We start from the raw sequence: 24,962 nt of genomic DNA, 5'->3' as shown, positions 1-24,962 counted from the left end.
TGGCTCACACAAAAAAATGTTTCCAGACACATTTTGTTTGAAATTCCAGGTCCTTCTCTTAGTCCTAAAAAACCCCCTTGATCTTTGTCCAAGCTGCTGAGGATTTGAGAGGTTCAGTATCCTCTTTGGCTTTAGCTGAAATCATTTGTTCTTAGGCAGCTTTTCCTTACCAGCGCTGAAACCTGCTACTCTGGATTATTTTTGCAATTAGCAATTTGGCAATTTCTTTTATCTAAAGATGCCACAGATGCTGCAAACTCATCTAATCAAAATTGAAGATTCATTTTCTTTGTGCTTTGAACTGCTAATGTGTCATTTCAGTCCTTTACTGATTGTCCTATGAGCATATCACCAGATGATAACAAACACCAATATCAGTTTATGCTGTATATTCTTTTATTTCTTGCTTCAAAACCTGGACAGGTAGCAGACAGCTAGTATTTTTTTTTTTTTTCCAGATTGAAACCTTCATACTCTTCATGATATTCCAAAGGAAGCATTTGAAATCTATTTTGTAATCATCAGCCTCTTAATGATTTGTGATAGTAATGTGTAGGCTTTAAATCTTGTAACAAGTAATTTCCAAAATATGTGCTGCCTGATTTTAAGAATCGTTCATTGAAAACAGGCAGTGCTGTAGAAGTCCCAGGAGCTTAATGAAGCACTCTATGATGCTGTTACAAAAATTGTGCTGGAGATTTGGCAGTCACTATTCACCTTAACTATGACCCAACCAGTTTATACAGGGGAAAAAAAATCCACCCAAAGTACTGTGGCTTCCCTTTTAGCCGCATCTTTGTTTCATAATCAGGGCTTTATACTGTGAACAATTTAGAATGTCTATATTGATTAAACCTTAGGAGTCTTCACTTTAAATTCTATCTGGTATTCTGCAAACTATAATGAACATTACCGAATGCATGGCGTCTTCTGGGAAACACCTTGAGATTATCAAGTTTAATTTCCCCTAGGAAGTTCTTAGAGCAGTGCAATCAAGCTAACTTTTACTCTCTGTAATGGAATAAGATTTAATCTACAATTTTTCAACCATCATCATTTCCTAATTTTCTTCTTTTAAAAAAGCTGTAGAACAGAGTTTTGCTCTGTTTTTAGGTTACTGCTGTACTTTTTCCCATAGTGCAACGAATGAATATCCTGTCCTTTTTTAGCATGCTGAATATGTACAAGCAGCTTAAACCCTATGGTTGGTAAGGAACTTATGTAAATATTGCAATTAAGTCTTGTCTGTAATAGTAGGTGACCTTTAATCTAGTATATATTGAGTCCCCTAATCTCTGAGATTGTAACTGAGTGATGAAGATGCAAGGCTTCATGAAAGAAAGGCAGATCATAAGAAAATAATGATTTTTTTTTTCTGCAAACTATGATTTTCCAATTACTACTCTCAGCTGGGACAGAAAAACATCTAACTCATGATATGTTCTGATCCAAAATTAATCCTTTTGCAACTGTGCCTTCTTTGATTAAAAACTAGTTTTTCTTTCTTTCAGGCAAAATCATCAACCCCTGTGGTAATTTTAATGTGGGTTGTATTTTTTTTCTTTCCCAGGATATTATTAAAGTGAAAGTATGTTGGTTAATATAGGTTTAAATAATACAGAGAGGCATCTGGATAAATAATCATTAGAATGATTTTATTATCTACAAACATTGCTTTGAGGGTGAAGTGAACCTGGTACACGCAAAAAGAAAAGTCCCTGAGTAGTGTGCAAGCTTTCTTTTTTTGATTTATGAAGTAACTATCCAATTGTTACAATTAGTATTTTTGAGATATGTAAACATGGTTGTAGATGCTGAATAAAGGAGGAGTTAAGGTTTTGGTGACAGGATATGCGCACAATAAAATAGGAATAAGATTTGAGTGGCCAGAAATTCCAAGCAAATATTGATGGAAGTATTTGCTATGCCTTTGCATCACAGAAGAGAAATTTTAAAAGATTGGCTATGCTTATGACATCTCTGTATGTGCCAACAAAACCATGCAGGAAAACTGTCAACTGTCACAGTGATCTTGTTTGTAAGGTAGTTCAAATGTAATGATAAGAAGTGCTGTATAAGAATGAGGTGTTTATTTTATTTACGTAAACTATTGTTTTCTTCTGTTTATGTTTTTGCTTCTGTTTCCTGTATTTGCTTATATTTTCCAACATTGTTAATAGTGGGAAAATGTGTTCCCCAGTTATGTTCTTCATTGAAGTAAATAACTTTCAGATGCTAATGTATAGCAATATTAGTCTGGGATATTACTGGATATTCTAAGCTTGCAATATCTGGTGTTCGACAATGGAGAGCAGATATGGCCTTGATTTAAACCAGGGGAATGGGATACTCGTGAAAGCAGGTGGTGTAAACCACTCTGTCAGCAGTCTGTTAGTGCAATGCTATCTGGTAGGTTAGGTTTGTGTTTGCTGATCTGTGCGAAACTCTCCCGAGACGACAGTTCATCAGTGGTTTTGTCATTCCTCTTACAGCGGTGGTCTCAGGATCCCCTTTAGAGAAAATTAGACAAATAAAAACAAATCAAGCCAAGTAATGGATACAGTTTCTCAATTAGTTCATACCTTTGCTCTACAAGAAGTTTATTCTCTTCTTCATACCGCACCAGAGTTACATTTCTATTTGAAAGGCATAATTCTTTCTGCTTTGCAAGGAAGTTAAATTCAGCCTCCTGGTCAGAGCATTGCCTAACATGAGCACTGTTCCTTTGTGCAGGATGAACAACCATTCCCTTTTCAGACTGGGGTAAAAACAAAGCAAATTTAATGTTGTGTGAAACACAGCTTAAAAATCCATATTTTGGAGTTGATAGGGGTTTTTTTTATCTCTATTACAAAAGTAGATTTAAAAAGAAAGTAATTTATACTTAAAAACTCAAAACATTTGACTAGCTTGTGCTGTACTACTGTGGAACTTTTAATGAAATCCAAAAATACAGGTTGAATTATTTTTTTTTTATCCTTGGAACAGAATTTCATTGACATTGATATGGTTTCACTGAACATAAAGATTTTGATGATTTTTTTATTTTTTTTTTTAATTCCAGGGAGGAAATGCAGCTCAGAAAATGCCAAACTATCCTCTCTATTTGCTGTAAATCTACTCTGGTTGAGAAACTCTAGTTAAGACATGAACAGCACAAAAGGAAAAGGGGAAAAGATTTTAAGTAAATGGCGTGTCACTTGCTGTTTAAGGTGGCTGATAGGTGAACAGGGAGGAGAGGGAGCATTCATTCTCCATTTTTACTTCAAAGAGACCATTAGAGGCTTAGATGGGTATCTGATTTGAGAGAGAGATCTGAAGATACATTGTAAATAAAATCTTTAGTGAGTATAGAAATGAGACATAGACAAGAAGTGAAAAAATAGCTGAAAACACAAATATAGCAAAGGAAGTGGTTTTTTAAAGATAAGTGAAATTCTGTTTTCTTGTATGGCAAATGGGAAAGACCTACAAAGGGAACAGAAAGGTTACTTTGCCCTGTTTCTCCATGTTGGCAAACACAGGGAGAATCTCTAATACTGTAGCTGTCATGAGACTGCTACAAGTTGTCATGGGTAGTCTTTGGCAGCATGGTGCAGTATGACAGCATGAGCCGAATGACACAGACACAGCTCCAAAAGAAGTAGGAGGGAAGAGACTTATCTGTAGGAGAGGGCAATTCAACAGGCAGAGTTCATGCCTGTTTTGTGAGTGATTAAGACTTTTTTTCCTGAAAACAGTACAGAAATGGCCCACCAGGAAATCTCCCTTATGTAAAAGTTGGCGCCTCTTTGTGAATACAGTCCAAAAGGGTTCAGGTACATACTTGCACTCCTTAAGTAATTTTTTTTCCTAGAAACATTTGCTTCCTTACTCTCCAATCCTTGTAGCTGTTGGCTAAAAATAAAAGGACCCGATGGTGAATACACGTTTCATAAATGCCAAGACACTTTTGCAGTATGAATTTAAAATGTAGCCTGGACTAAAATAATTGATATTGTGTAGGTTGTTTGTGTGGTTTATGTAGGTCCCTAATCATTTGAGGTATGTTTAAGCTTTTTAACTGATACTTGGTGCATTCAAATTAGTAAATTAATCTCTTGGGTACACAGGAACTCAACATACCTGGGGTCACGGTGCGTAAAGTTATTTTTTTGTTGCTGTCTACAGATTGTTTTGACATGCAGCATATACCCACAGGGTCAGAAGAATTGCCCTTTGATTACATGTACAATAATCTGGATCTCCCAAGGTATTCAAGTGGTTAATTAAATATCAAGTAATTGCTAAAACTACTAAGTGACATTTAATTAGTATGTTAATTGATATCAAATTTGCTCTCACTATCTTGTTTTATGTTAATAAAATCCCTCAACATTTCTTCCAAGTAGATTAGGAAACAATGTGCTTCAAATGTGCTAATGCAAAACAGCCTTAAGCATTACTCCTGCTTGTGGAACATAACTTCTGACTTGAATTTTTTTATCCCAGCTTTTTTACTTTGTCTATCTTTAAACTTACTTTTTGCTAAGAGTATATTATATGTAGTAGTATAGACCTCTCTTGGAATGGATTTTGACTTTCTAAGCCTGTAATCCCTTAGAAATCTATCTAAAGTGTGATAACTGTTAATAGAAATCTAGGGCTGCCTCTCTTCCCTTCGGCACCTACAAGTAGAGATAGCAAGGCGTTATGGGGAATGCATAGTCCCTCCATTTGCCTAATGTGAAAGACGTATTTCTGCACTGACTCTCGATGTGGCGTGGAGAAACCTGTGCTTCACGCATAATACAAAATTGCTATCGAAGTATTAAGTGACTGATTATTCTGCAGCAGCAAAATGCTGCCTTAGCGTTAGTTCGCACAAGGAAGGGTGTTCCTCTCTTCTCCTCCTCTCCATGAGCCTACCCAGGAAACAGCCCTGCTTTACCTTTCAGCTTGAGCCTTCAAAATTTTCACTGCTTGCTTTGATTGAAGAGCCCGACTCCGATACAGAAAAGAAATGCCTTTAGGCTTTGGTCCAAAAAAAGACTGACTGAACTCCAGACCGACAAGCGCCCCAAGCTCGTCCTTCCTTCCAACCACAGAAGTGTTCCCAATGGCCTCATCAAGAACAGGTGAACAGACCAAAGTAGAACGTACTAAGGAAAATGTTGTTTTCTTACTGTTTAATTTGAGAACATACCGCAAAAAAATCTCCATGAATATTCATATGAATTTTTAAATTAATTCCTTTCAGCTGTGCTGATGCCTTTTGTGTGTTAGCTTTCTATGGAGTTTCTTCTGCATTTTATTGGTGCCAGTGCACAGAGAGAGTTGGTTTTACATTCAGGATCACAAAAAGCAAAGTCTAATTTATTCTCCGTGAACATTCACACCCAATTACTTCAGAAGAGTCCAGCTGGGGAATAGAAACAATGGTGTATGACCAGGCACAACTAAACTACATAGCTCTGATTCCAACCCTTCCCAACTTCAAAATCTGGAATATCCATGTAAGCAATATAAACACTGTAAAGGGAAGTGGGTTGAGGAGGGACTGTCAGAGAACTTTGAATTACGAATAAAGCAAATTGTGATCTGTTTATTCACGGATACGGCATAGAAAAAAGAAGCAAAATTGGTGAAATAAATTATTCATTACAAAGTACTCAGCTCTAGTTCTATGTCATTCAAATACTGCTATAGAACTAAGAATGCAGCAGAATGGTCACGATAGGCAAAATATGATACTGATTTTCAACTCTGTTTTGATTGATTTATTTGAACTTCCGTGGCTTCTTATGTATGTCATTGATTTAGATTTCATAAATAGTTTCACACTATGTTTTTTAAGTTTTCTCTTTCTCTTTGGATATATTGTTATAATCCACATTTAGCTAATACAAAAAGTTTTTTATCAACAGTATAATATTTTAAACCTTCTATAATACAAAGTGGACTTATTGTTGTTATTTGTATTTGTAAGTAGCCTTTCTACCAGTTCAGAATGTCCTCTGCAAAGTTAATGCTAGTTGTATAACTCATATACACTGAAATAATGATACATATGACTGTCAACATGAATAATACATGTGAACAGTATCATATTTCAAAGTTGTGTGGACTTAAATTCTTGAAAAATAATGTACAGGTACAAAAAAAAATTTAGAATTGACAGCAAAACAATTGACAGCAAACATTCTCTGATCCCCCAGCATCTGCCTTGTCTTTTCTGCTTTCCACCTCATCTTATTCGAAGTCTTGCCTTTGCCTTCAGCCCTTGTGGGCCCCCCCACTCCCCGCCACATCTTCAAGGGTAGATAAGGTCCAGCTCCAGCTCTGATGTCCCTGACAGCTGTCTTTCTGCCTCCACAGTTCCCGAGCACTGAGGGAGGCAATATATCACAATACACCATGCCTCTTCTCTTTCATACGAAGCAGTTCCAAGTCATTGCCAAATCATTAGGCAAATGACTGTATTTTGAACGCCCTGTAGGAATTCAGTGGAAGCTACTGCTTCACACAAAAGCGAGACACAGCTAATCAGCTGCTTACCACAAAACAGCAGCTCCTGCTCCTGCTGAGTGACTGGGGAAGTTATTTGGCACCATGAACAGGCAGCTCCTTGCAGTGGACCCCAGGAGCTCCGCAGAGCCTGAGCCTGGAGCCAGCCCACGGCGGCCAAGAGACTATTCTGTGAGGGTCACAGGGCACTGGGACCTCCTTTAGACCACCTGGGAGCCACTAACACTGACACCAATACAAAACCTACTCGTGTGTGATGAGCAACCCATCGCCTTCAGACATGAGTCTGAAGCTCATATCTCACTAGGGCAGGATGCACAGAGAGTGTCTTGCTTCTATGTCAGGCCCTGCTTCTGGCTCCCATGCTGTTCAGCTCTATGCCCGCCATTCTTCCCTCTCCACTTCAAGTATTTTATGGCTGCAGCTTCTTCATGCTCTTATAATTTCCAAACCTTATTGGATCCATTTTACCTCCACAGCCTGTCATGCTCCCTAGTGATTCAAAACCAGCATTATTGCCTGCTATGTTGATATGCTTTATATACACCTTTCTGGATATCAAAAGAAACAAGTATGCAGGTATCAAAACCTTCTGATAATGAAAGGATGTTTTACATATCCTGAGTGCGACAGAGAGATAGCAGTTCTTCAATCCACATTTCATTATGTTATCCTTTGCAGAATAACATAAGCTTGAGATTAATTTTGTTCACTTGCTTCTGGATTTTTTTTTATTCATGATTATTTTTTTTTCTCTAGAAAAGATTAATGTGTGATTATTCATGTCATATTCTAAAGACTTCTGATAAGGGCTGGAGTATGAGAAATGTCTGTCTTGGTTATAACTGCTGATTGCTTGGAGCATAATTTTGGGCATGTCTTCAAGCAAACTACATAGCTTAAAACAGAATAGTAATTTGGGCTGCAAATACACCGATGCTGGTGTTAATGCTTTACAGCATTATTTGTTTCTCTTTTTTATTGCAAAATCAGAAAAGTGACCAGTCCTCACCAAGAGCTAAGCCAGTAGTTTGGTTGTTTTCTGCATGGCTAACATGATTTCAATTGTTTCAATTAGGTTTGTTCAGGCATGAAATGCATTGTGGATCATGCAGCTAATTAAGAAGGGATGTACCTTTCTTTAAATCTTCTGTCCAGCAAGGTAAGTCTAAGCCCACCAGTTAAGACCTGGCAATGTTAAGTAAAAGCTGAAGCACACAGGTGTATAATGAAATAGGCCTTACAGCCCTGCTTGCAACTCCACAGTTGCAACAGTGCTTAGCCATGATGCATATGGGTGTCGACACATGATGGAAATTTATACAACGATTTTAAAAGCAGGGACAACATTTTTAGGAATGTATGTCTGAAAAGATAACAAAAAATATTTTAATATGTTTAACAACCTGGTTTGTAAGACTTCAGAACTTGTTTCCCACTAGAAATACAGCAATAAAGGGTGGGGCTTGAGTTGTTCTGTTACTAACCTGAGCAGTAGCAGCACTGATGCCACACTTACATTGTAATGATGTATCAGCAAAATTGCAACATTAGTTGCATAGCTATTGATCAACATTAGATAATTGCTACAGCAGCCACGCCCAAAGAGAATTATTGTCACTCGTACTTTCACATTTAACACACAACACCTCATTTAGTCTATTGAAGATAGAAAAATAGAGTTTAGAAAACACTAAATGTTAAAGATACAACTGGTTTATAAATGATGAAAGATTTTTCAGCATGTCCTAAATTTGCATGTAATTAATAATATATTTTACTTACATAAAGTTTTCAGACTTCTTAATAGTTTAGCAGTTTTGACTCTTGACTTATTTTATAAATATATACACTGAGTGTATATGTCTGTGTATATGTTTGTATAATTTTCTAATCGTTTGGGGTTTTTTTAATGTGCTTGGGTTTTATAATGTATGCATCTGCCAACTGCAAAAATTTACATTTCGCATCTACCCACATAAATAAGAACAGTGACCTCTCCGTGTATATAAATACATATGCATGAAAAGTTTGGAGTGAAAAGTTAACATTCAAAGGTGGTAGAGTGGGAGTCTTCAGATGACAATCTGTCACATGTGGCCTGCCAGGAACAACCCAGTGACCCACCAACAGGCTCAGAGGTGATTTGTTTGGGATCCCGTGTGTGAACGTATACTCAACAGAGCTATGTCACCGTGCATCATACGTGCATCATACGTGCTCCACACGCTGTGCTCAGAGAGACCCGAAACTCCGCTGCTATCTGTGTGTCATTGCTAAGGGGCAAGGGAATGGTCCAATTCTCTGTCAGCCACAATGGCTGTTGTTATAAAAATGCACAGGGAAAAGGCTTCTTTGCTTCTGTGCAACCTGGCTGATTAACGATGTGTAACTAAAGGATCTGTGATGCAAAGGCTCTGGAGCTTTTGACAGCAAACAGCCCTTTTGGCTGCTGCCGGGTGTGAGCAAGCGCTGCTGCCTCAGCATCTCCCGTGCTCTTGCCGGTGAGGAGTTCTGTGTTTTCTCTGAGCTGCCCCCGAAACAGCCAGCTGGGGAGCCCTGCTCTGCACCTTTTAATTGAATGCTTGTATTTCTTTCTCACAAATTCATTTGCTCTTTAACCTTATTTTCAGAATTGCCTGAATCTTTACCAAAATGTCATTCTAAGGCAGAGCCTTATATGGAATATTTCAACCAGGTTGGTTAAAGATTAGCAAATTTGGGAAAAGATGAAAACAGTGTTATAAAGAATGTGCCAAGTACTCTTAAAAACGATAATATCACCAGCCCTGCTAACAGAATCCCCAGTAGGTATAGGCACTGCTTAAAATTGTGGTAAAATACAGTCCTGAAAGATGGTCAGTTTGATTATAAAGATTGCTGCTGTATGAAACTATTTTAAAAGGTTGGTTATATGTTTTAGTAGATTTTTAGTATAGAATTCAGGGATCATTGCAATGCTGTCTGTAATCTAGTTTTGAAAGGGGTTTTGACATCCCTTTCTTCAATAAAACAAATCTAACAGGTTTTGTTAAGATTCTTACAGGTTTCAGGATACGATTGAATATATATTCTATCATAGTGAATCTTTCACTGAATTTGTTGTTGGCTATAGAAAAAATATTCTCTGTAAAGAATCTATTTTGTAAGACTAAAAGCAGGTTTTGAAATATCCAGAAAAGGTGGATTTTTCAAAGGATTTAATTCAAGTACCCAGTTCCTAATGAGTATATTCCTCAGTCTCTGCTGCAAATTCATACCTGAAACTCTAGAGAATAAAGTGAAAAAACATCGATATACTGTCCAAATACATGGCAGAGGTAAATAAACTGTGGATCTGGCCCTGTAGGTCTATTCTAAGCTTAGAGAGAGTTCATGAGAGTTGGTTTCATTGATTTAAGTGGGTTATGGATTCCTTTCTAGATGTAGACACCCCCCCCTGCCCCCAACCGATAAATAAATGTTTGAAGAAATTTACCATAAAAATCTTCATGAAGCCAAATGCAAAGGAAAATCTAACAGACTCACATCTCGGAGCATGTTAAAAACATTCCCCTCAAGCGTTTCAGTTACAGAAAGAGTAGATACCTGATATTTGGCCTAAGAGAAGGTCTAATAATAAGGATGTTTCCCTGTACTTCTGAAAGTATCTGCAAAGAAACCTGGTTTCTCCTGCTGATCTGTATCTGTTTTAAGATAGAATTGTCTGGTCTCTGGGGCTGCTAATCTGGCTTGTTTCACGGGCATTAGATTCCCATTAAGGAAAAAACCGTACAGCTTTGAGATGAGCTCTCCTGAGGTCCTATCTAAACTACTGAAGAAACCTGTGCAAAGGGATGCTCTTTTGTACTGCTCTTTCACGTCTGAAAGTATTTCTGCTTTAATTCATTCTCTTTACTTCTACTGTGCTGAGTATTATTATAGTCTAGTGAGTTTCTGAAAGTGGGAAATGCCAAAGAAACAGGTGTCAGACTTCAAAAGAAGCATTTGTCAAGACTTAATGTTCTGAAGCTAAAGGTGACAGCTCAACCTAAATAAGCTCTTCTCAACAGGATTTAAGTTTCCTTAATAAAAAAGTAATAATAGAAAGTAAAGTGCAAATCTGACGGCCTAGAGAGTGGAAGTCTTCGAAAAATGTGCATCATTTGACATGATATCTTGATTTAAAGACTATTTGTAGTATAGTGCTCAAAGTCCAAGGTCATTTATGTTCCCCAATAAGATAAATTATGACCTATAAAGGTGCAAGTTTGCAGCATGAAGCTGTGTGTGGGCATATTCATGGGGCTGGTTGGCCTTCATTTATCTTGTGGTAAGGGTAGAGTCTAGAATGAGAACACTACAGAAGGAGCAAGAAACCAGTAGAAAAACAGTCCTCATATAAGTAAAAGAACAAATATCTTATTTGTGTCCACCCTCCCCCCAACTTCCCCCCCCCAGCCAAAAAGTTTAAGGTAATACCGTTAATGGAATACTTCCTGAGGAACAGAGGAAAAAGAGGGCTGTGTAAACCACATATATATACGTCCTACATGCTGTTTTTCTTGTTATGTTTATCCTATGTGCATAAACAGCTTCAAAGTTGGAAGTTTATCTATCTGCTTCTCAGTGCATGAGCACTGAGACTATGAAATCAGATTTAAGAAACGTAAGTAACAGTATATGCTATTCCATAGAGCTGTTAGTGGATTAAAACCAGCGCTTTCAATTTTAATTTAAAGTCTGATAGCATAATAAGTGGAGCCTACTTTGTTGCACTTTAAAGTCCAGTCATGGAAAATAGAGCTCTTCAATAACAGTATATAATAGTGATATGAGAAGATGGCCCTTTTTATCATTGTGTCACTTTCCATGCTCATTGATCAAAATAGATACTGAACATCTTTGCTAAAAGGCAGTATTTTCTCCTTGTCTGTTCTTGACTAATTACATGTGCATGAGATCTATGCATGGAAATGCAAGAGCAGCTGTGTGCTCCTCCATTCTTTTTTCTCCAGTCTTTTTTTTTTTTTTTAAATAACAAACCATTTCAAATATCTACTCCCATTAGTCTCTATTTATTAGTTAACCTTCAGCAATAGCTCCCTAACATATTTAGCTACATGCTTGGTCCTTTTACAAAGAGGACAATTAAATAAAGTTACTTACCTAGTTGTGTTACTAATCTTACCTGCGGTTTTGGCATAGTGTTTTTTGGGTGTGTTTCCTCATAAGTCATACTGACATCTATTTGTGCTGTTATTCAACCCCACTGTTCTCAAATCACATTACTGTGTTTGTTTCAGGTTTAATTCTGAAGGATGTACTTGCCTGTATTTCCATGTAGTACCAGTTAGGAATTTCAATTCCTATTCAATTCAGTTAATTCCCTCAATTAACATAGTATTAAGTAGGAAGAGCATTGTTGTCCAGTCTTGCACATAAGTGGGTTAAAGCCAAGGCTTAGCTTGACCACAGTTTTTGTACAGGACTGGTCAGTCCCCATGTAGGTTGTAACAAAGGCAGCAATAGCAGCTGTAGGGGCTCGGGGGATGTCACTCCTATTCTCCTTCTCTCCTTGAAGTGGAGATTGTGGCAGTCATAGTTCCATCAACTAACAAGCTGATTGCAGAGACAGAAAGACTTGGATGTTTGTTTTTCACTAATATTAGTTGACGTAGTATTTTATATTAGGTAGAGCTATCTTTTCTATCAGCTCCAGCAAACATTGCTTTGTCTGTTCAGTCACCCTCTAATTAAAAGGCACTGAGTATGACGGAAACAGTCAAATGAAACGTGCTCACAGTGTGCATTTTCCCAGTGTATTTGGATTTATCCATCAAACAAATCTCTATTATGATTCCTTTTCACCAGCAATTCAGTAATCAGATGCCCGTGTGTGGTTCAGTCTGCGTGGTTGTCAGTATGACAGTTTTTCTAAGGAAGAATAAAATCTCACCCTTGCAATATTGCTAAGCAATGTCTGATCTGGTCATCAATGACTCTGCAAAGTCTAAAGGCATAGCTGTACATATAGATAAGAGAACACTCACATATATTAATAAGGTTATTTGTGGGCTTCTAGGATGCATGTGATCAGTCTTTTGCCTGCATCAGATGCAATGAGAGAAAAGTGGGTCTGTGTGTGTTTGTGTAACAGAATGCCACATTAAGGAGCCTTTAAAAATCACACTGTGAAGGCGTGGGACTAAGGAGCTGCAGATTATTATCATTATAATGAAGGAAGGAAAAGCAAAAGTAGCTGTGTGCAAAAAGAATTCATGTGATGTGCTTGAATGTTTGCTTTTCCAGAACAGCATAGTTCCATCTTCTATCTTTTCAGCTTTTGTCTATGATGGATGGTGTGACTCAAAGTCCTCCATAAATTCTGGTGGCAAAGCAGCAGACACAATAAAAATAGCTGAATTTTACTGCTCTTCATCCTTGAAAGGCTCCTTTCCAGTTCTTTTCTCATGTTTGCATTCTGTACATGTACACCTTAGCAGAGACAAGAGGTTTCTATCGGGATGAGCGAAGGATAAGTTTTTCCATGTGTGCTGTATTGATTCATTCTCACACTCACTTTCTGTGTCTTCTGTGGACGCTCTGTATTAAACACAACTTCAGAAAACTTTGCTCATATTAGAACAACTTTCCATTTCCTGTTACCTTATTGTTAACACAGTTAAAAATGGCAGAACAAAATGCATGTAGCAGTCAGTGAAAATCAGAGACACCTGTGCTACACGCAGACTTGAAAGGCTGCTAAGAAGGAAAGTGCAGCTGACTTACTGTGTTCATTTCCCATTGCACATTTAACTATTAAAAATTAGTAGCTTCCATTTCAGGGATTAAAACAAGATAAGATTTACTCTTCAAACTGTGTAGCAGTGAATATAGATATTGTGAGCCAGAAGGTAGAGTAGAGCTGGGCTTTACTTTTTTTTTTCCTTTTTTTTATACTATTGATCTGCCAAGAGTTGTCTTAGATCTGCTTTTAAATTTCAGAATCTGTACCTGATCTAATTTTGCCTCTCAGAGTGACAAGTACAAGAATTTTGTTTAAGACCTGTATAGAATTTGTCAGTGAATCAGCTAAAAATACAGAATATTCAACTATTTAGGTGTATTTTATTTCTTGCTCACCTTTGTGTTCTTGAAAATCTATCTGAGATTGTAAAACTGTTTTATTTCAAACATATAAGATAAACTCTGTATTACCCAAAGGGAGCTACCTACTTTGAAAAGTAAATGGAAATAGCCAATTAGCCACCTGGAAAGTAGAATGGGGCAAACATCTAAAGGACTGAAAAAGATCAAAGCTTGGAATAGGAACTACAGAACTTCAAGCAGCTTCAGGGTCCAGTACGTTGAATAGAGCCAGAAGGGTGATACAGCCTAGAGCACTCTGAGCCTCTTACTGCAGTATTCAAATCCCACTCACCGTACTTACTCCTAGTCAGGGCATGCTTGCCTTCATCTCTCCTCTACAAATGGAACATGCTTTTCATTGTCAAGGACCCATCCGTACTAAGAAAGATGTGTCTGATTTGCATTACCTAGTTAAAATTTACACCAGATTGTTGTCACTGAAATGATGGAGCCTCCAGCCTCTAAAATCCAGTGTGCGCATAGCTCAGTCTTTCTCATTGCCAATGCTTTCCAAATAAATTGGCAGCAACTGAAATCTGACTGGTGGTGCAAGACTTTGAATGTTGGCAGGTTCTGATATCTGGAATAAATTGTCTTTTTTGACCCCATCTTGTGATTTTACAATGCCTTTTCAGTTCTTACACCAAAACAACCTGTATGGTTTGTTAATCTTCCTAGGCCTTATTTTTTGGTGTTGAAATTATTCATTAATACACTTAGTTTTCTAAAATCATGGCAAGAAGCTCAAGATTTGTATACATGATTACCTTGGTACAGGCGCGTACCTGTTTATCTTCTGCCTTGTGTTATTTCACGGGTCTGTGAGTGTGATTGAAATCTGGCTTTCTGGGTCATGCTCAGTGTAGACAGAGTGCTTGAAATGTTATCAGGAAGCTCCAAAGGAAAGATTAGCGATTGTGTACAAATGGTGATTTTTAGAGGTTTATAACTATGTCAAATTTGAATGTCTTCTCATAAGGACAAATCCAGGAATCTCTTTCATCCTGTCAGATTTCCAATTCTGTTTCAAAGTAAGGGCCAAGGGAAAACCTTGCATATGTCCTAAAAGAAGTAATGTAATCAACTCAGTGTTATTATTTCCTGTCTTCATTGCTGGAAACAGATCGACCCACACTTTCCAAAAACATAGGAGAGATTTGTGAAAGACAATTCCAACTCGAATAATTAAAATTTAACTGTTACAAAGAATCCAAAACAAGCTACACTAGTAACCCTGTAGCCCTAACCATAGTGGTCTGTCAGGTCCATTTGTAATACTTGATAAAATCAATACATTTAAAGATAAGGAAAGCAGAAGTGATAAATGTAGAATTCCAGTGAAATAGTTCCATGCATAATTGCTGCCCTAGAAATGAACAATAGCATCTCATATTCTACCTTTTTTAGTACAAGTCAGTGTCAGAAGTTGCGTTCTCTGGGCTTGCAAAGATGGAAATTGGATCTAAATTATGGATGTTTTCTACTGGCCTATATGTTAAATGATCAAGAATTATAGAAGTCTCATGCAACAGTCTACTCTGCATATATATTTAAAGAGAACTGTATGAATATTCAAAAATTATTGGTTCTTCCATTTCAAAGAATAAAATAAATAGCGTTGTTGTGCTATGTATACATAAAGCATTTGTCCCAAGGTCAGAGCCAAAATAAAAATCACTCCTGGGATTGGTTTGCCACATGATCTTTTCTATGTTTTGAAAGGTCAGAGTCTATGTGGGACAAATTTAATAAACAGATCCCAGAAGTATTCTACTCAATTTCCGAGGAAACATTCCAGAATGCTAGAATTGGGATTTTGCTACACTGAAATGCCAATTGTTTTGAGATGTTTTGTCTTATAATTATGAAGGTGGCTCAGCTCCAGCTGAATCATTGATTGGTTACGTCCCTTCCCAAAGAAAAAAAGGTATCATCTAGAATGTCTGAAAACTGATATCAGAAATTGTTAAAAGTGGTAGCTTGGATCTGCTTTCTCCTTTTCTGCAGAGAGCTTGACAAAAGTGAATGGTACCAATAAGGAGCATAACCTCAAGTTAACCACCTGCTGTACAATCAGCAGTGCAAAGTACTTTGCACCTTTTGAGAAACTTTTGATGGGCATTTCTGCTGTATGCAGAAAATAACCCCATCAAAAGCTGAGAATCTCTGGTCCTTTCTGGGGCATTTTCCTATCAAAATAAGAACCTTAAAAAAAGGAAAAGGAGGAACAGAGGTACAATAAAGGCAGTGTGCTTGGAAATATCTGTCAAAGTCTTTAATTTTAAAAATGATTTTAAATAAAACTTTATTTATATTTATTATTTATAATATTTATATTTATTTATATTCTTGTATAAGATCTCTTTAAGAAACGTGATTTTACATCCTTTTGTCCTCTTTCTTAAAGAGATCTCATATAAAAATATAACCAAATATAACTAAATATAAAATTAAAGAGATGACAGTGAAGCATACTGTTCCCAGAAAGAAAACAAAAGAAAATTCACAGTCATTACAGAAAATAGTAATTCCACATGCATGCAATCCCGTTGACTCTGTAGGCACAGTCTGGACTGTAATTATGTACGTTGGTTACTGGTGACAGGACAAAACACTAGGTATTCTGGCTATGCGTGCATTTTTTTTTTTTCAATATGATAGTAAAATTAGGATGGTATACTTCAGTGTACAGAGTCAAACCTCAGTTTCAGACTGTGTGGATATGATCATTATTTCATTCATGCTGACTCTACTTCAATATTGATCATGTCACTCATTTCAATGGAGTGGGTTGTCATTTAAGCTGGTAAAAATAAAATCAGCCTTCATGATGATTATGGCAGAATGCCATTTACTTTCTATGAAATACAGCAATTTTTTCTATTATATTTGCTACTTGCTTCCCCAACATGGCTTACCACTGGTTTTGCTTTTCTTGTGTCACAGGCTATTTTTTTACCCTACAAGTATTTTGGGGCATTTATCATATGAGCGACAGCGTGTATAAACCTGCTACGATAATAGGAATAAATGAAAACAAGATAATTGACATGATGTTTCCTGTCCACGTCTGATGAAGCAGAACTGTGTAATAACAAGGGCCATCCAGCCCAATGCCTCACCAGCTATCTGTGCAGTATCTAGTACAGATCCTTAGGGGGTGGAAAAATCAGAACAGAGCAAATATAGCCTCAGTGAGGGAGCAGTTGGAGTCTGCAGACAATGTGGAGCATACTTCAGAGGAGCGAAGCTTGGGCTTGGGACTGAAACCTAAAGGTAACAATTGAAATTATTTTAGTGTTGTTCTTTCAGCAGAAACTTCCCAGAGGCCCCAAACACTTTTTATTCTTTCCCCTGTGCCAGAAGCACCAATTCTTTCCCACACAGGATTCAAATTCTGCAGCTGTTCCCTCAATAACTTCCACAATGCAGTTAGTTATTGCTAATACAAAAATCTATAGCACACTGTAAAGTGGAAATATAATACAATATATTTAATGGCAGATACCTCTGTGAAGACTTACGGAAGCCATACAGGAACAGTTCAGGATTTGTATGGCAAATTTAAAATTTCCTGATGCAAAGCGTGGCCATAACTTGCTTTATGACATCTGCTTCCCCTTCACAGGGGGAGCAACCTGAATTGATGCAGGAAAGGAAAAGAGGGGCGTGATATAAACCCAGTTTGCACCTGGAAATCCTGATTATTGTGCCCTGCATTGCTCACAACGGGAGAATGATGCTGCAGACTCATCTGCTCTCCTTCTCAACTTCTGCAGCAGGAACATAAGCTAAAGACCACTCTGAATATGGAAGTGGAAAACATGGAAGATGTGCAGTGTTGGTGTTTTCTTCTAGTTGCTTAGCTTCAAAATGTCCTTCAACTGCTACCAAATTGCTAGTTCACTGGGAACTTTAATAAACAATGTCAGCCCTAGATATGATGAAGTATGAGAAGTTTTCTCTATTTACCTATGAAGTTCTTAATGGTAGATAAATAGAAACTTTTTACTGATAAAACTTCTTAAGTATTACTTTCCATTTCAATTACTTCAAGTCAGATTCTTCTTTCTGAATGAGCTCTGGGTTATGCCTTTAACTTACCCCAATGTAACACAGAGCAAAACTTCATTTTATGGAGAACAGGAAAAAAATCCCACCTACACTATATCTGCATCTACAAGTTATACTCCTAATTATTGCAACAGTTTAGGAATGTACAGTTTACACAATTCATTATATTACATACTGAATTAATCTCACCTGAAATACCTGGTACAGCCATTTATTTTCTATTTTTATAGTGACATCAATTCAAAAAGGAAAACCAAGAAGAACTTTTCTTTTTTTGGGGGGGGGGGGGGGGAAGACATTGACTTGTGTATATTTAATTAACATGTTTCTCCTGTTATCACATTTGGTTTTAAAAAAACTTAGTATTTTGACATACAATCACAAATTAATCACAAAATATTCTGTTACATTTGACGTGTAGCTTGTCTTCATTTATTAGTTAAGCATCAGTTGTATTTAGTGGAAATAAAAGTTTTGAATCCAGAACCTTGATGTATTTGACAGTTTTATGCTTATTGTCAACCTTCTTTTTGGTCTTTAATGAGTCCATATACTGTTATATATTGTTCTTCATCTTCCCGTAAGGGAAAAACCAGAAGCAATTATAACTTAATAACATTCTCTATGCTAAGAATGTGCGGTGACAGATAATGAAGTCCAATATACCTATCTGATTACAAGTTGCTCTTTAGATGTAGGACAAATAACTACAAGATGGCAATGTCAAAGCAAGGAACACTTACACAATGAAATATTAATGAAAATACATTGCACTTATGTCTCAATGACATCTAAATGGGAATCAGTTATCAGATCTTGAGTGTTTGCAACAAATTTCTACTCTGTTAAAAAAAAAAAGTCCAATGAACTTTAAAAATGTCAGCCAGCAGGGCTTTCAAATACATAATTTACTATTTTGTTGGGTTCCTATAAATGGGTAATAATAAACTCCAAGCTAAAAGCAAGCTCATAAATGCTGAATCAAAAATGTGACGAACACCATGAAATGATAAATGTGGAGCTGTATGGTAATTTTCTTCTAAGTAGAAAATGTAGCTGTAGTGTTAAAAATGTGAATGGAAATTTTGACATTCTGCGTGTGCAGCGCAAGGTTTTCATAGGGAAGAATCTGTGCCACTATTAGATTCTACATTGCTACAGCAATGCAGTAGCAACAGTGCTGGAATTGCAGCTAAAGTTTGATGGACTTCCATGAGCAATATATTTTTGTAGTATTCCTTGTTACAGTTGCCTCTGATACACTCTCGTACTTATTTATTTAAACATCTGAAGAATATTAATCAGAGGGCATAATGAAGTAATTTCTCATAGAGGAGTTTTAATCTTAATCAAAAATTGACCTCCGTGTTATATTTTAAAAAGGCATATATTATTGAATGGTATTAATAGAACTTTTAATGTTAAAATACTTTATACCAACCAGAATTAGATTCTATTTTAAGCTAGTACTGTAGGTTGAATGACAATAAAATCTTCTCATTTTTCGTTCTATTTTAATAGCATGCAGACTACATTTGAAAGGCTCTGTTCTGCTGATCAGTGCTTTTCATGCTACCTGACACTACGGTCTCCTCTTTATGGGGCATGATCTCCCTTGCTGGGTGTATTATATTAAATCAGTAGGTGTGACTTGACCTGGGCAGACTAGAGAATGGAACGAAACTTGGTAAGTGTATCAGGTCATGAAGACTGTTAAATCTTTCATTTGGATAAATTTGTCTGAGGCTATAAACTACCATTACATGGTCCCCTGCCATAGTGGATTCAGCTTGCACACTTGAGCTACAACATAACTAATTCCTTTGCCCAGATTGGAGGGGTTGAGAGCACCCATGCAGGCTCTGATCAACTCCTTTGGAAGGAATCCTAGACTTATAACGGTGTGATTTACAGCCTGATCTCTTCTGGACACAGTTTCAGTATGTGGCTTAGGAATCAGTCGCCTGAGCCACACTGTGGGACACCTCTATATAGTGTAAATTCAGTTAGAAGAGATTTAGGAATTATTTCTTTAAATGTTTATATTGCATCATGACAAGGAAAAAAAATCTAAACATTTGACACAGGAGCATTTAGGTAAATTGCATTTACCTAGGATAAATTCAGCAACTGTAAAACTAATTGATAATTAGATAATTTTTTGCAGGTTTATATTTAAAAAGTTAAGTCTTAAAGCTTAGACATTTAGTCCTCTGTTAAAAAAAAGGCCCTGTCTTAATTAAAGCACTGTTATAACAATTATTTAATTGGATTTCTTTTCTGTTCACACTAAAATCTTTGTCATAAGAATGAGCTACAGCATTGTGGAATTAATACGGGATATATTCTTATTGACACTACACAATCTCATGGTAGACCTCCTATCAGAAAAGTAATATTTCAGTTAATTTTTTTCCTAGTTTAGGAGAATATTCTTGGGATAAAAAGCATAAAACCCCTCTAACTTACTTATCCTAGCTCTTTTTTTTTATTATTCTTCAAGTATCTAGCAGTATGCTTAGGATGGCTGCATAATTCTATACACACAAAAGCTGTAAATTGTTTTACAGACATTTTTTTGTATTATCTTTTCTATTATGTTAGAGCCTAAACCTCTGTTCAACATAAGGCTATAGTAGAACAAGACATTGCAAAATATGAAGTAAATATGGGATAAATTAATAGTCAGAAAGTGATCTTGGATCCCTCACTGGTTTCATAAGCTAATTTTGACTTTCCATACTTTAATAGTAGCATGACATTTGCTGCCAGCAGGTTGAAGGAGGTCATCCTTCCCCTCTACTCAGCATCGGTGAGGCCACGCCTACAGTACTGTGTCCAGTTCTGGACTTTTCAGTACAAGAGAGAGACATGGACATACTGGAGAGAGTCCAATGAAGGGCCACAAAGATGATTAAGGGACTAGGGTATCTCTTATCCGAGGAAAGACTGAGAGGGCTGGGACTGTTCAGCCTAGAGGAGAGAAGGTTCAGGGGGATCTTAATGTATATAAATGCCTGAAGGGAGGGTGCAAAGAGGAGGGAGCCAGGCTCCTTTCAGTGGTCCCCAGTGACAGGACAAGAGGCAACGGGCACAAACGGAAACACGGGAGCTTCCATCAGATCATCAGGAAACACTTTCTCACTGTGAGGGTGACCAAGCACTGGCACAGGTTGCCAAGAGAGGTTGTGGAGTCTTCCTCTTTGGAGATATTAAAAAGCTGTCTGGACATAGTCCTGGGCAACTGGCTCTAGGTGGCCCTGGGCTGGACAAGATGACCTCCAGAGGTCCCTTCCAACCTCAACCTTTCCGTGATTCTGTAACATCCCCTCTCCATCTGCAACACTGGATCATGTGGTCCACAGTGATCAATGTAAAAACCATGCAGGATAAATGAGAGCAAGTTGTCCACAGGATGGTCTCCAAGATGAGTTGTATTTTTGGAAAAGAGCCCCCTTCCCTCACCATAGCACCCACTGCTTTCTGAAGCCCTTATAGCAAGGATGCTATGCTGTATGGAACCATTAGGGTATTTTAAGATAAATTTCTTAACTGCTTACTTTGCTTTGTGAAATGATGAATTGTCAAATATATCCTTCTAATGTGGTATAAGTAAGTTTTCAGAAGGCACCTAGACCTGCTTTTCTCCTGTTATTTATTTATTTGTAAGTGGAAAACAAAAACAAAAGTATTTTTGTAGGCATCATTAGGCAATTCATCCTGTTCCCCACCAAGATCCCCACAGTTTACCCACAGCTTTATTGATTCTTCTGAACTGTCTTATACACTGTACACAGCCAGTCAATAGGGTGATGATGGCAATCAATAGAAAGTATAATAAAATAATAAACTTGGCTGAGAACAGCAGCGGTACACTTACACCTTAGAATTTAACCTCTGAACTACATTTACATTCGACAGGCCATTTCTGTATTAAAGCTTACTCCAGTGGGTTTGGGACTGGGTTTATATTTGTTACTTGGAAGAAGTAAGGTATACAATCAATCTTGTGTAAAATGTGTTAGCAGAATAATGCTGCAAAACTAGCTGCTCCTAGGATTTGTGTGCTGCAGTTTCCTTCATCGAGCTCTAACCAACGGCTCTAAAATCTGAACATTTAAATCCCATTAATGAATTATCAGTGTCTAAGATGTCTTGAGTTACAAAATACACAGCAACACATCTTAAATTAGATTTTATTTAGTTTTTGCTCTTGTATAATGTAAATTAGCTCAATTAGTCTTTGCCAAATGACTCACTAAAATAATTCTTGCAGGTAGACACATTTCTAAATTTGAAACAAACTCTGCATCAGTTTTTCAGGCACTGTAAAGCCCTGTAAAACACAATTTACGTTAGATAAGGTAATAACTCTTAGCTATAGTAGTATTTAGGTATCTTCCTACCAACAATAATACTTCAGCATACTGCAGATATTTTAATGTAATTTATAAGTCTAAAAGTATTGTGCAGCCTCCCAGCCTAGAAGGGAAGGACTGTTATGTGTTGCAGAGGTGCACAGAATATGACAGCGACTACTTACAGTCTGCTTCAGCAGAGTAACGATCAAGGAGAAGTCAGAGCTGTTGTTTTACAGAGTCACACATTATGCAATGCATTTTTTAATGTTTAAAATGCTTTCTTCTGTTATTATATTGTATCCTTCATTTTTCTTCCCCTGGCTTTCTGCTATCAGCAACATAATTGTCCCATGAGCTTTGTGAATTGAGTACCTTGGTATAATGTACGAATTACCGCCCTTGAGCTGCAGATTGAACCTTACAGCAAATGTAAACAACTAAATTGGCAACATTGGTTTGAAAAAGCTTTGCTAGGATTCTGCATACTAGCATCCTTTGTATCCATGGATAACTTACATCAAAGACCACTTTAGGGACAATCACATAGCTGTGCTTAGGCAGGAAAAACTTTCAAAATAACAAGGCTGTATCTGAATTTCCCCATACAGGAACACTTCCCAGCTTCTGACTAAAGGTTTCAGCTGCATCCCAACTTTGTTCTGGGAGAAGACCCAAGTTTGCACCAAATTTCAGACTTGAACACACTGATTTTTTTTTTTTTTTTTTTTTTTTTTTTTTTTTTTGCATGAACTATGGTCTCACTGGCTACATGGAAAGGAGAGCTGGCTGCAACCTCCCCCAGGCAATTAGGGAACCCAGGTCAGAGGGTGTGCCCAGCAGCTCTGTGCCTCTTTAAATGCCGTTAAGGTGGGTGTGGGAGCAGCTGGTCTCAGTTCTGCTCGCAGCCATGTGGACCTGCAACGATCTGTGAAGGAGCAGTGTGTAAAGGTCAGTGAAGCTATTATGTTTCCATGGATGAAATAGCTTTTCCTCACATATGTATGAATCTATAGTTAATTCCCCTGTAGCCTTAGATGCCAGTAATTATTGACTATGGTGTGGTACAGCTGTAGTTTTACTGCATCATTAGAGGAACTTCTTCCACTCTGGTGCTTCCAGAGATGTCTCCAGTCACATCCCAGGGTACCTGTGCTATGCACTAGAAGATACATTGTGTGATTTCTTGCTTTCTTAGTGGGAAAATGTTTTGTGCATCTTGAATATTTGCATTCTCATGGTAGTTACAGGCAGCCTAATACTTAGTGTTTAGGAATTTTCTTTTTTTTTTTTTTGCATGGATGGAGAGCAGACTGTTAATGCAACTCATCATCTGTGCAGAACTCTCTTCAGCAGTCTATAGTGCCTCAGACCTTGCAGTGTGGGTGAATCTATACACATGCATATAAATATATATGCATATAGCACAAATCATTGAAATGCAGTCAGCTCTTAAATGAGATGTGGTGCCTTTTAGGCAGTGGACAGAAATATTAGATGAGTGGCAAGTGAAGAAAAAAGAGAACCCAGCAAGTTATGTGTGAAAGGTTTTAGCTGGGATGTATAGTAATATGACCTATATTGGCTTTGCCTGAAATACATGAGCTTCATATACTAGTAGTGGCAGAAATGGCAGCGAATATTTAACACAAGTCACAACTTTTACACTTCTGTGTTTCATATTCAATATATCTTTCTAAGTGTGTTATTCATCGTACCAAAAGTGATATAAACAAATCCTGCTCTGCAGGCTGCTGTTTACTCTCCAAGTGGCGTTTTAATAGCAAACCTTCCTTTCTTGACATACCACAGTGACAAATTACAGCTAATACTTCTACATCGAATAGGAAAGGAACATAGCAGTGGTAAGGATTTATATAGAGGCGTGCCGTGTGGCATGTGTAACTGTCTGGCGTTTTTAGTGCCCTGCCTTGATTTGAGACAGCTTTGGTAATACATAGCCTATCTTTTTTGTCCTTGGCTATTTAAAGATTTGATTTTTTTTTTGTTTGCTTTCTTTCTTTTGTAAATCCAGGAAAGCCTCAAAAGATGTATGTACAACAAATCACATGACATCTTTATACAATCTCAAAGAATATACTTAAGTAAGGAAAAATAAAATTAAAAAAAAATAACAGTGGAAAATATCAATGGGAATAAATATGATAAAAGGTATTTTATAATACCCAGATGTGTTTCTTTAAAGGTTATTGAAGATCTATACATTTAATATAACACATTTCACTCATTTGGCAATTTTTCCGTTCCTCTGAGACTGCCTTTCAAAGGCATTAAATTTAATTTTTTTGTTGCCCATCATCAAAGTTGTTCTTCATCCCAGGATAATTGTGTCAGATATTTAAAAAAAGAAGTGATGTCATAAAAAACAAAGTGAAATTATGACTCTTTGATCTTTTTTGAAAATGAAGAAGAATCTGGTTCTACTACAGTGCAGCCTTTCTGGTCGCCCTGCTAATGTGCAGCTGAGGAGGACTCTGATAAAAATTTAATTAAGATCAGCTGTAGTATTTGCAGAAAAAAACCCACTACTCATGAGGAGTAAAGAGTATCAAAATCTGACAAGACAAAAGCAAGTTTCACTGAGAGGAGCTACCTTGTTACTCTGGCTTCCTCCCGCACTGCTGGCTTCAAACCTCTAACAGATAAGAAACAGACTTTTAATACTGTACTTATGTCTTAAACAACTATGATGTTCTCAGCAGCATATGCTTACTGTCCCTCAGAAATACATAGAATAATGTCAGTGGGCATCCTGTGTATTTAGACAAAGCCAGGCTACCAAAGTCTAAATCAGCCATGAGATCTGAGAGCTTTATCTGAGAGATTATTTTTTTATTATGTATACTTTTTGAGGATTTTCTTCTGAGTTTC

This window comes from Gavia stellata, chromosome 14 (genome assembly GCF_030936135.1).
Source record: "Gavia stellata isolate bGavSte3 chromosome 14, bGavSte3.hap2, whole genome shotgun sequence".
Classification (NCBI taxonomy): domain Eukaryota; kingdom Metazoa; phylum Chordata; class Aves; order Gaviiformes; family Gaviidae; genus Gavia; species Gavia stellata.
Note: the sequence above shows the minus strand (reverse complement) of the source record.